The sequence below is a fragment of the Tupaia chinensis genome, unplaced genomic scaffold (assembly GCF_000334495.1).
Source record: "Tupaia chinensis unplaced genomic scaffold, TupChi_1.0 Scaffold000182_1, whole genome shotgun sequence".
NCBI classification, from domain to species: domain Eukaryota; kingdom Metazoa; phylum Chordata; class Mammalia; order Scandentia; family Tupaiidae; genus Tupaia; species Tupaia belangeri.
Window position 1 is genome coordinate 5,379,836 of NW_006159657.1, and position 12,425 is coordinate 5,392,260.

Here is a 12,425-nt window from a genome sequence, read left to right on the forward strand (position 1 = left end):
GCTCCACGTGCGCCCGGGCTGGGCTGCTTGGGCGGCGGGGCAGCGCGAGCCTCGGGGCCGCCCCAGGGACAGCTGGAGCACAGTCCCCTCGGAGTCACCGTCCCCCCAGATAAAGTTGGCCACCACTCCGTTCAGGGAGCAGGCGGCCATAGCTTGTCGGTTTTAGCGTTTGCTGAGCAGGAGTCGGGGGACAGACAGGGTTCCTGGGTGTGGGTGGGGGTGTTCGGCCAAGTCGATACCAACTTAGGGAAAAAAGTTAGGGGGAAAATGCAAAGGCATTTTGATTTGGGGGTGAGGGGGCGTTTCTGGTTTCTCCTGCTTCCAATCCCCTTCGAGGGGAGCGTTGGAATGTGCTGCTCCGGTCCTCCGAGGACACATCCATATTTATAGTTTATTTTTAGGAGAAGTTGTGAAAAAGGGAGGGGGGTTAAAATGGGGAGAAAAGGTGTGTGTGTTGGGGGTTGGCCTTTTCAGACCCAAAGGCTAATTGAGCTATTAAGATGGAAATAATTTCCCCCCAATCTGGGCAAGCAGCAAATTTGACTTTAATGAGAGACAATTAAGGGCACAAATAACCAAACTTGATTGAGCTGGAGATGGGGGTGGGGAGGTGCACAAGGCACCTCAGGCACCCGATTCGTGCTTTGCTAAGGGACATCTGGGGCGCTCGGTATTCTCCAGGAAGCTTTCAGGCCTGACTGTCTTCTGGGGAGGGGGGGCAGCTGGTGACTACTCCAGGAAAGGAAGAGACATCCCCCCTCCCTCCCACAGCAACCCCAGGCTTTTCAGGGAGATCAACTCCCTGAGAGAAAACCCCCAATGACTCCATTAATTATCAAGGATTCTCCAAAATCCTGCCTCCCAGGCAGCCAGCCCAGCGCAGAGAGCTGTGAAGAGGACTCACCGCTTGCAGAGGAGGCTTTCAGGCTGTGGCCCCAGAATCGGGGTTTTGAGGGCGAGATGAGTTTATGTTTTATCCAACTGGCCCACAAAGTCCCGCTTTTGGGGTCACCCTTAACTGCGAGGGACTCAGGCTGGCAGCACGTGGAAGGCGCAGGCAGAAAGCTGACACCGCAGGGCTGCACGTCCACACCAGGCTGGGGAAAAAGGGAGGGCTGGATAAAAGTGAAAGGCCACTGGGGGGATATTGGTGTAAACCTGCATGTTCTCAGTTTGCTGGACCTGCTGTGTTTCCCTGGGTCGTTTTCCTTGGGAGGCCCGGAAGACCTGAGGTGGGGCAAGGACAGCTTTGCCCCGCCATGGTATAAGGAGCTGATCAGTGGACAGACAGTGTTACAGAACGGCAGGGGGGCGCGTCCTGTGTTTGCGGCCCCCAAGATAAAATGCCACAGGAATCCTGAATCAGAATATTAGGTTTATCCTTACATTTGTCAACGGAGCAACCTGTTATTTGCTTCCACCTGGAGTTGTGATATTCCTTGCTACCTCCCTGTTGAAGGCCTTTTGTAAGAAAGTCTGGATCGGTGTGTTCAGTGGAAGTTTCTAAGACGAGAGAGAAAGTGTGTGTGTGAGAGAGAGAGTGTGTGTGTGTGTGTGTATGTATGGGGATACAAGTGTCCCTTCCAGAACATTAACTTTGTAAGTTGTATTCATACACACACACACACACACACACACACACACAGGCCTTCCAGTTGTGACCTCTGTAGCTAGCCACACATCCTAAGTTATTTGCAAAGCTGGCTTTAAGTAAGATGTTCACAGCAGGGACAAGAAAAGTGAGCTGTGTCTGAAAAACTTTGGAACGGAGTCCTTGATGTAAGATTTAGCGATCTGCTGGACACGGCGCACGTCCACACACGCGACATTTGTGCTGCCTTGGCACAAACAGTTCTTTACATCCAGGGCTCTTTCTCTTTATTATGGGACGCGATGAAACAGCACAATTTTCAGGAGCCCACAGTTCCATCGTGGCTCGTAAATGGGAAATTGTCACGTTGTGAATTGTGTTTGTGCTTTGCTGAATCGTCACCCTGAGCTGACTGTCAAATCCTATTTGCTTTGCTAAATAAGGATATCTCACCAAATTAGCCTTTAATGATACTTCTACAAACAGGGTGTTTGACGTGAATTAACGAGGCCGGAACACTGAACGTCGCGCCAAGACACTGAGCTATAATCCAGGCGATGAAGCCGCACGTTAAAACGACTGAATTGTTAAGTGTGGAAAATCAGACAGAATTTAGTGCTAAATGTGAAACCATTTCTGCTTTAATGGCAAGCATCGCAACAGCACAAGCCTTGCTCCTGTGCCGCCCTCTGCAACCGTGCATGTAATTATGAATACATTTAGCAAACTTTCTCCCCCTGCCAGTGTGGAAACAGGCAATGTAGTATGAGGAAGAGATGATAAATCATCATTTTGCAGTGAGAAGTCATCATTAATTCAGCAAAGAACCAACAGCTCCTTTTCATATTCTTACCACCGTCCTCCTCCCTCCCCCCCCCCCCCCTACAGGAACAACAAAAAAGAAAAGATTCAGCATGGAACTGCTGAATACTTTTTGGCTTTTCTCCTTTTGCATCTCTGTGTGAAATTTCATTAAGCAGTTGCTATTTTTCCCCCCAAAGATGTGTGGATTCAGGAAAGATAATAACAGCAACTTTGAATTCTGTTCTTAGCAATGCACAAGCCACAGCCAGGCTTGCAGGGAGAAGAAAGTTTGGCTGGGAAAGAATAAAGTATAGCAGAGGTGAAATATTGAGAGGGGACGTGGCAATGAAAATAATGCTTTCTTAAAAATAAAACACACCTTTCCAAGTCACACCAATGAGAGTCGATTGAGTCCCTTCAGGGGAACTCCCTGTATTTCTTGTCCCTCCCTCCAACCTGTCATTAAGAACAGAAAGAAGATTCTCACCAGATAAAATTATAGCACCTCCATAGCAGTTTGGCACACCCTCCTTTCATTTGGGCCGTTGGGTAAATATAGCTGTTTTCGCAGGGGGATAAAAGTTAGTCTGGAGAAAAGTTAAGGCAAACTCGGTACCTAGAGTCACTTGCCAGAAAATAAGTACATACACAAACAAAATAAAACATTGTTGATCAGCGTGACTTTAAGCTGGGATTTTACTTTAAGCTGGCTCAGTATCGCAAACGGAGGGAAGTGTAAAGCCCCTTCCACTGCTTATGCAGAATGAGATGAAAATCCGCCCCGATCAAAACAGCTACACCCACAAACATGACGGAAACGTCCGTAACATGTCAGGCATCACAGCCAAACAGGCTTTGCAGAGCAAGGGGTAGATAGTGCAGACAGGGAGTTTAGGAGTAGGTTCAGGGACCCTTAGTCACCCCAAGCCAGGCCACGCTTCCCCAGCCCCCTTCATAGTCTCTTTCAAAGCAGCCAGTGTTCAGATCCTGCCTTCTCAATGTCCCCAGTTGTTGGGGACGTGTGCAAATATTTACAAAGTTTTAAAATGAAGTTTCTGATTTTATATCATCTTCCTTCCATATGACATCTGAGTTTACCAAACCACAAAACAAACTTTTTCTTTTCACTGTCCCTGAAGAATGGCACTACGGCATGAAAGGGATGCCCCTAGAAACTGAAAATCCCTGACATCGCTGTCACCAGAGAACCATTTTTAAAATGCTTTGGGAATGTGGGAGTGGGGGCATATGTAGTCTTTTCTCAAGGCTTTGGCCTAGGCAGGGAGAGCTCTGGTGGCTGGTCCGAGCCCGAGACCAGCTGTGCAGTGCACTGTGGGAGTTTTAGCAGAACATGCAGAAAATGAGGCGCACTTGCCACCTCGTGAACGACGGTACTGCCTGGGCCTGTCGGCATCCCTGTTCAAGACGGCCTGGACTGCTGCCAGCCAAGGCCCAGACGCTGCCTTCTAGCCACAGTTGGAGCCCCAGCCCCAGACAGGTGCCTGGGGGCTCTCCCTCTGGGACCCAGCCCACTGCAGTTCAGCCCCTGCTCTTGGACCCATACCCCTCTTTGTGGGCTCCGGGGAAGGCAGGACCCACGTTACCCCAGGCAGCCTTCCAGATGCTCAAGCAGAAACAACTGAGGGTGTCCCCCAGGATGGAGCCACAGCACTGTGATTTGCAGCCGGCCTGAAGCCTTCTCTGCTCTGCAGCAATAGGACTGCGATCCTTCCATTGGGGTAGGCCAAGGAGGCGTGGCACGCGGCCAGCCAGAGAGCACCTAGCAATCCAAGTCATTGTGCGTTTGTCTACTGAGTTGCTGGGCTCTTCTCCAGCTACGTGGGCACCTACCTTCTCAGAAGCTCCCACCTACACAGGGAGACGAGCCCTCTTTTTTTCACCAGGCTGGGAGAAAAACCCCAGCCAGGAGGGGCAGGATCAAGCCGGAAGTGCAGAGAAGGCTCTGAGCAATCGGAGGGTCTGGAGTGGGGGACTTGGTGTGCAGACAAGGGGTCAACCTCTGAGCCACCTTGCAGGTCAGCGAGAGCAAGCACTTGGTGGGCGTTCCGGGCTCAAGCCCCCAGGAAGGCAGTCTGCAGCCTGCTACGCCTTGGCATCAGAGCGTGCCCGCTCCAGGAAGTCGCGCCCAGCTCTGAGTCAGCCAAACCCATGGGACTCCCATTTGGCCCCAGTAACTGGACTCCAGGCCACCAGAAGGCCTCGTGGGCTCCTGATTGTATCTTAGAATGGTATTAAAAGGTCCAGACCGGGCACTTGTAGGCCATGCCATATTTAGACTCAGCTTCACCCGGAGAATATTTTAGGTGCGAGTTGAAAGAAGAGATCTGGGCCGGGTGGCCGGCTGTCACATGGCGAGGTAGAATTGCTCCCTCACAGGCCTGGCTGCCATAGCCGCGCTCACTGGCACAGATGCCCTGAGCTCCTGCCAGAACTTTGGGGCCATGCGATGGGTGCCAAGGAGCCAACGAGTGTCTGGGGAGCCTGTTGGGAAGGCTTTTCGCCCCGTTTTCTTTCCGATGGTGATAAGGCCACTTCCATTCACAGAACTCCGAGAGGCTGTTTTCAGCGCCTCTCCGCTGGTGATGGCCCAGTGTGATAGGCTAGCTTGCTGAGTGAGCTGCGGCCTCCTCCTCCTCCTCCTCTTCCTCCTCCTCCTCCTGTCAGCCACTCCAGGGAGTTAACCCTTTCGAGGCCCTGGGGTGCTGTCTGGCATGGGGCCTCAGCCTGCTGAGACCTCACAGAGGACATTATCTGCATTCCTAAGTCCTCACTTTAGTCCTGGGTAGCAGCCAATTTCTCTTTTGCCCCATCAGAGCTGAAACCACCGAGCTCCCCTACCTAGACCTCCCACCCTCATTCTGTCATCTTGAAGCAGAGAGCTGCTCGGTCTCCACCTATTTTCATCCAGGTTTCCAAGTTGACTAACTTCCCCACATTTCAGAGGGGGACGTATTGACAGTTACGTTCGCTTAGATCATTCATGGAACAATCACTTTGGGGGAACATCAACTGTTGTCACCTGGCTTTAGGAGAAATCCAAGGGGACTTCAACAAGTTCGTGAAAAAGTGGACTTACAGTACCAGTTTATTTTGGTGCAAAAAACTGAGATCCATGTGACCTAGTGTTTTCACTAACATGCATTTCCGAGAGCTTTGCGGAGCCTGGCAATCCTTGGAACCATTTTGGAAATCCACTGTGGGATTCTCGATTCCAGAACCATGGTTTTCTGGGCATAAAGGAGGGCATGTCTGTCTGAAAGCCGCTGCATCGAAACACACTTCAGCCAATTGGGAAGACGAGGTCCCTTTTGGGGCCTGCACGGAGCCGCCGTACACTGTGAAAGCGCTCACTTGTTTAAAGTTTGCTTAACTTTGTACATTTTTTCCTTTTTAGTTTTGGCTCTTGGTGCACCGAAAGCCACCACTTCCTGCCAGCTGCTTCGTTACCGCAGGGAAAATGAGGGACTTTTGGGGGCAGATGTGTTACCATTCCACTACCATAATGCCCCTAAAAATCCTTATTGCTCTTGCAGTATTCCTCGGGGGTTCCTTCCTCCAGCAACTCAAAGAAGAGACAGCTGTTCCCCAAACCCTGACACAGTTCCTTCTGGTCCCCTGGTAGATCTCCCTGAACTGCATCCAGAACTGGTTATTACCAGGAAAAACAAAAGATGCCGTCCCCAGACACTGGTGGCTAAACGTGCATTTTGCCCTCCAGGGGCAGGAGCTGGGCTCAGGCCCGGGGAAAGGGGCCGGCTGTAGCTGCGGTCTGGTCCCATTTGCTCTGGGGGTTGTGGGGGAGGTGGGCAAGGTGGAAAAGGAACAGGTGTTACCTGTTTGACAGGCCTGGTCCTTCCAGCTTGGCCTGGGGAGCTTCACCTTGGCAGGGGGCCCTGAACCGTCCCAGCTCACCTGCCAAGTCTGTGAGCCAGGACACTGTCCTACCCTGCCTCAGTTTCCCTATCTGCCAAGGGAAAAGCGGCCCTTTGTATTCTGCCTGGAAGGTTTCTTGGATGCAGTGTTGTCATAAGCTCAAGTGACCAAGGAGCTAGGAAGATGCTTTGAAAAGGGGGAAGTCGACGCATGAAACATGGAAGACGATAGTACCAGCATTTACCGACACACGTGTAATATGCGCAGACGTGCAGACAGGAGGGGAGACCACGGCCCAGCAGGAGGCATGGGCTTCTGTGACCAGCCAGGCTTGTGTTGCAGCCTAAGCTCTGTGACTTGTTGCGTCATTCCAGGCACCTGACTCAACCTCTCTGGGCCGCCAGGTTCTTATGCAGGAAACCCCTGGCTCAAAATGTTGCCCAAGTCTGGTGTGCACGTGTACTCAGTGACTTTAGGTGGTACCTGCCTGAAGATGTAAATTACTCTTAATAGATGTTCCTGGTGGAGCTAATTTGTATTTAGGGCAAAGATATAGGGGTCCTTTTTTATTTTTTATTTTTTTTAGATCAACTTAGGTGAGTTTAAAAAAAAAAAAGGTGGTTTAGGGGCCAACAGGTGGTGTGGTAGTTAAGGTGCTGGATTTCACATAGCCAACTCTGCAGTTCGAGTCCCAAACCTGGCAGCTTAAAAAACATTCTGGGTGTGCACGCCCAAAACCCCAAGAGGAAAATGGAGAAGAAGGAATTGCGGCATGGCTGTCCCAGCTGGGGAACGGTATCTCACTTTCCCTCTCTCTTTGCCTCTCCCTGGGAAGCACATATATGCCCTATGGCAAAAATCTAAAAAAGAAAGGAAAGAAAGAAGGAAGGAAGGAAGGAAGGTAAGAAAAAGATGGTTTCTTAAAAGAGATATTAAAAGAAAGATAGCACAGGTGACTTGCAGATGGGACAGAAATCAAGAGATTTCTTAAAGTTTCAGAGGCCTTTTTAAGAATTCTTGTTTCAGGACCAGCAGGTGGCATAATAGTTACATCTTTGGATTCCCACATAGTCAACCTCAGTTCGAGACCCAGACCCGGACCCGGTGGCTTAAAACTCATAATAAGCGCATGTGCGTGCATATCCAAAATCACCAGAGGAGAATGGAGGAGAAGGGATTGTGGCGTGGCCATCCCCTGGGGGGGTGATTTCTTGTTTCTGTCTCTGTCTCTTCGGTGAATGCAAGTGCCCTATGGCAAAAATCTCTCAAAAGAAAAAAAAAATTCTTGTTTCTCCTAGGGATTTTCTGCTTGGTGTCGTCGGTGTAGGAAGGGTTGGGTGCCAGGGCAGACCCATGGTGGAGGTGGAGGGCTCCAGCAGGGGTAACCTGGGTGTCACACATCTGCCTTTGGGGGGTGTCGCCTCTTTCCTGCTTGCTGACACTCCTGAGACCCCTCACACCCCTCCATAGCCCTGATTTGTTTCTTATTTTGGCATTACGATGACTCAGCACCTCCCTTCCTGTCCAGGGCAACTCTCTGAGCCTCAGTTTCTCAGCAAAGCGGGGAGGATAATAGATGCTCCATCCCACAGTAGCGTGAGGGTCATGAGTTAATGAGGCCCAGAACAGAAGCTATGGCGGCTCATGGATGTGGTGCCAGCTCAAAGGCACCGGGCGCCGGCAGCGCTGGGATGAACCTGGGCACCACAGCGCTCTTGGCCTACAGGGGCATCCACGCAGGAGCCACCCTGTGCCGGGCCTGGGTGCCAGCTCCTCGCCAACCCCCTGGGATGGATTTTGCAAGGAAGTAGCGGGTGCTGGGTCCCAGCCAGCAGGGGCCGACTCTGGTTTCACTTTCTGCTGTGTCATGGGGGGAGGTGTAGGGGGGCCCAGCTGGCCAGCTGGGGTAGGCACAGAGGCTGGGGACAGCTGCTGACCCAGCTGCTGGGCTGTGACCAGCCAGGCTTGTGTTGCAGCCTAAGCTCTGTGACTTGTTGCGTCATTCCAGGCACCTGACTCAACCTCTCTGGGCCGCCAGGTTCTTATGCAGGAAACCCCTGGCTCAAAATGTTGCCCAAGTCTGGTGTGCACGTGTACTCAGTGACTTTAGGTGGTACCTGCCTGAAGATGTAAATTACTCTTAATAGATGTTCCTGGTGGAGCTAATTTGTATTTAGGGCAAAGATATAGGGGTCCTTTTTTATTTTTTATTTTTTTTAGATCAACTTAGGTGAGTTTAAAAAAAAAAAAGGTGGTTTAGGGGCCAACAGGTGGTGTGGTAGTTAAGGTGCTGGATTTCACATAGCCAACTCTGCAGTTCGAGTCCCAAACCTGGCAGCTTAAAAAACATTCTGGGTGTGCACGCCCAAAAACCCAAGAGGAAAATGGAAAAGAAGGAATTGCGGCATGGCTGTCCCAGCTGGGGAACGGTATCTCACTTTCCCTCTCTCTTTGCCTCTCCCTGGGAAGCACATATATGCCCTATGGCAAAAATCTAAAAAAGAAAGGAAAGAAAGAAGGAAGGAAGGAAGGAAGGTAAGAAAAAGATGGTTTCTTAAAAGAGATATTAAAAGAAAGATAGCACAGGTGACTTGCAGATGGGACAGAAATCAAGAGATTTCTTAAAGTTTCAGAGGCCTTTTTAAGAATTCTTGTTTCAGGACCAGCAGGTGGCATAATAGTTACATCTTTGGATTCCCACATAGTCAACCTCAGTTCGAGACCCAGACCCGGACCCGGTGGCTTAAAACTCATAATAAGCGCATGTGCGTGCATATCCAAAATCACCAGAGGAGAATGGAGGAGAAGGGATTGTGGCGTGGCCATCCCCTGGGGGGGTGATTTCTTGTTTCTGTCTCTGTCTCTTCGGTGAATGCAAGTGCCCTATGGCAAAAATCTCTCAAAAGAAAAAAAAAATTCTTGTTTCTCCTAGGGATTTTCTGCTTGGTGTCGTCGGTGTAGGAAGGGTTGGGTGCCAGGGCAGACCCATGGTGGAGGTGGAGGGCTCCAGCAGGGGTAACCTGGGTGTCACACATCTGCCTTTGGGGGGTGTCGCCTCTTTCCTGCTCGCTGACACTCCTGAGACCCCTCACACCCCTCCATAGCCCTGATTTGTTTCTTATCATTACGATGACTCAGCACCTCCCTTCCTGTCCAGGGCAACTCTCTGAGCCTCAGTTTCTTTTCTAAGCGGGGAGGATAATAGATGCTCCATCCCACAGTAGCGTGAGGGTCATGAGTTAATGAGGCCCAGAACAGAAGCTATGGCGGCTCATGGATGTGTTAATGGGGCCCAGAACAGAAGCTATGGCGGCTCATGGATGTGGTGCCAGCTCAAAGGCACCGGGCGCCGGCAGCGCTGGGATGAACCTGGGCCCCACAGCGCTCTTGGCCTACAGGGGCATCCACGCAGGAGCCACCCTGTGCCGGGCCTGGGTGCCAGCTCCTCGCCAACCCCCTGGGATGGATTTTGCAAGGAAGTAGCGGGTGCTGGGTCCCAGCCAGCAGGGGCCGACTCTGGTTTCACTTTCTGCTGTGTCATGGGGGGAGGTGTAGGGGGGCCCAGCTGGCCAGCTGGGGTCGGGACCGGGGCCGGGGGGAGCCTGAAGAATGGCACTACGGCATGAAAGGGATGCCCCTAGAAACTGAAAATCCCTGACATCGCTGTCACCAGAGAACCATTTTTAAAATGCTTTGGGAATGTGGGAGTGGGGGCATATGTAGTCTTTTCTCAAGGCTTTGGCCTAGGCAGGGAGAGCTCTGGTGGCTGGTCCGAGCCCGAGACCAGCTGTGCAGTGCACTGTGGGAGTTTTAGCAGAACATGCAGAAAATGAGGCGCACTTGCCACCTCGTGAACGACGGTACTGCCTGGGCCTGTCGGCATCCCTGTTCAAGACGGCCTGGACTGCTGCCAGCCAAGGCCCAGACGCTGCCTTCTAGCCACAGTTGGAGCCCCAGCCCCAGACAGGTGCCTGGGGGCTCTCCCTCTGGGACCCAGCCCACTGCAGTTCAGCCCCTGCTCTTGGACCCATACCCCTCTTTGTGGGCTCCGGGGAAGGCAGGACCCACGTTACCCCAGGCAGCCTTCCAGATGCTCAAGCAGAAACAACTGAGGGTGTCCCCCAGGATGGAGCCACAGCACTGTGATTTGCAGCCGGCCTGAAGCCTTCTCTGCTCTGCAGCAATAGGACTGCGATCCTTCCATTGGGGTAGGCCAAGGAGGCGTGGCACGCGGCCAGCCAGAGAGCACCTAGCAATCCAAGTCATTGTGCGTTTGTCTACTGAGTTGCTGGGCTCTTCTCCAGCTACGTGGGCACCTACCTTCTCAGAAGCTCCCACCTACACAGGGAGACGAGCCCTCTTTTTTTCACCAGGCTGGGAGAAAAACCCCAGCCAGGAGGGGCAGGATCAAGCCGGAAGTGCAGAGAAGGCTCTGAGCAATCGGAGGGTCTGGAGTGGGGGACTTGGTGTGCAGACAAGGGGTCAACCTCTGAGCCACCTTGCAGGTCAGCGAGAGCAAGCACTTGGTGGGCGTTCCGGGCTCAAGCCCCCAGGAAGGCAGTCTGCAGCCTGCTACGCCTTGGCATCAGAGCGTGCCCGCTCCAGGAAGTCGCGCCCAGCTCTGAGTCAGCCAAACCCATGGGACTCCCATTTGGCCCCAGTAACTGGACTCCAGGCCACCAGAAGGCCTCGTGGGCTCCTGATTGTATCTTAGAATGGTATTAAAAGGTCCAGACCGGGCACTTGTAGGCCATGCCATATTTAGACTCAGCTTCACCCGGAGAATATTTTAGGTGCGAGTTGAAAGAAGAGATCTGGGCCGGGTGGCCGGCTGTCACATGGCGAGGTAGAATTGCTCCCTCACAGGCCTGGCTGCCATAGCCGCGCTCACTGGCACAGATGCCCTGAGCTCCTGCCAGAACTTTGGGGCCATGCGATGGGTGCCAAGGAGCCAACGAGTGTCTGGGGAGCCTGTTGGGAAGGCTTTTCGCCCCGTTTTCTTTCCGATGGTGATAAGGCCACTTCCATTCACAGAACTCCGAGAGGCTGTTTTCAGCGCCTCTCCGCTGGTGATGGCCCAGTGTGATAGGCTAGCTTGCTGAGTGAGCTGCGGCCTCCTCCTCCTCCTCCTCTTCCTCCTCCTCCTCCTGTCAGCCACTCCAGGGAGTTAACCCTTTCGAGGCCCTGGGGTGCTGTCTGGCATGGGGCCTCAGCCTGCTGAGACCTCACAGAGGACATTATCTGCATTCCTAAGTCCTCACTTTAGTCCTGGGTAGCAGCCAATTTCTCTTTTGCCCCATCAGAGCTGAAACCACCGAGCTCCCCTACCTAGACCTCCCACCCTCATTCTGTCATCTTGAAGCAGAGAGCTGCTCGGTCTCCACCTATTTTCATCCAGGTTTCCAAGTTGACTAACTTCCCCACATTTCAGAGGGGGACGTATTGACAGTTACGTTCGCTTAGATCATTCATGGAACAATCACTTTGGGGGAACATCAACTGTTGTCACCTGGCTTTAGGAGAAATCCAAGGGGACTTCAACAAGTTCGTGAAAAAGTGGACTTACAGTACCAGTTTATTTTGGTGCAAAAAACTGAGATCCATGTGACCTAGTGTTTTCACTAACATGCATTTCCGAGAGCTTTGCGGAGCCTGGCAATCCTTGGAACCATTTTGGAAATCCACTGTGGGATTCTCGATTCCAGAACCATGGTTTTCTGGGCATAAAGGAGGGCATGTCTGTCTGAAAGCCGCTGCATCGAAACACACTTCAGCCAATTGGGAAGACGAGGTCCCTTTTGGGGCCTGCACGGAGCCGCCGTACACTGTGAAAGCGCTCACTTGTTTAAAGTTTGCTTAACTTTGTACATTTTTTCCTTTTTAGTTTTGGCTCTTGGTGCACCGAAAGCCACCACTTCCTGCCAGCTGCTTCGTTACCGCAGGGAAAATGAGGGACTTTTGGGGGCAGATGTGTTACCATTCCACTACCATAATGCCCCTAAAAATCCTTATTGCTCTTGCAGTATTCCTCGGGGGTTCCTTCCTCCAGCAACTCAAAGAAGAGACAGCTGTTCCCCAAACCCTGACACAGTTCCTTCTGGTCCCCTGGTAGATCTCCCTGAACTGCATCCAGAAC

General features: G+C 52.1%; 3 non-coding genes across 3 annotated transcripts; all 3 read left to right on the forward strand.

The window, feature by feature from the left end:
• The first annotated feature begins 942 nt into the window (after positions 1-942).
• MIR193B (microRNA mir-193b) lies at positions 943-1,001 on the forward strand. Its single transcript, NR_129420.1, has one exon. It is a non-coding gene; the product is annotated as a microRNA mir-193b (primary transcript).
• Positions 1,002-5,876: 4,875 nt separating this feature from the next.
• Positions 5,877-5,938, forward strand: MIR365A-1 (microRNA mir-365a-1). Its single transcript, NR_129434.1, has one exon. It is a non-coding gene; the product is annotated as a microRNA mir-365a-1 (primary transcript).
• A 6,301-nt stretch (positions 5,939-12,239) lies between these two features.
• MIR365A-2 (microRNA mir-365a-2) lies at positions 12,240-12,301 on the forward strand. Its single transcript, NR_129485.1, has one exon. It is a non-coding gene; the product is annotated as a microRNA mir-365a-2 (primary transcript).
• Positions 12,302-12,425: the final 124 nt, after the last annotated feature.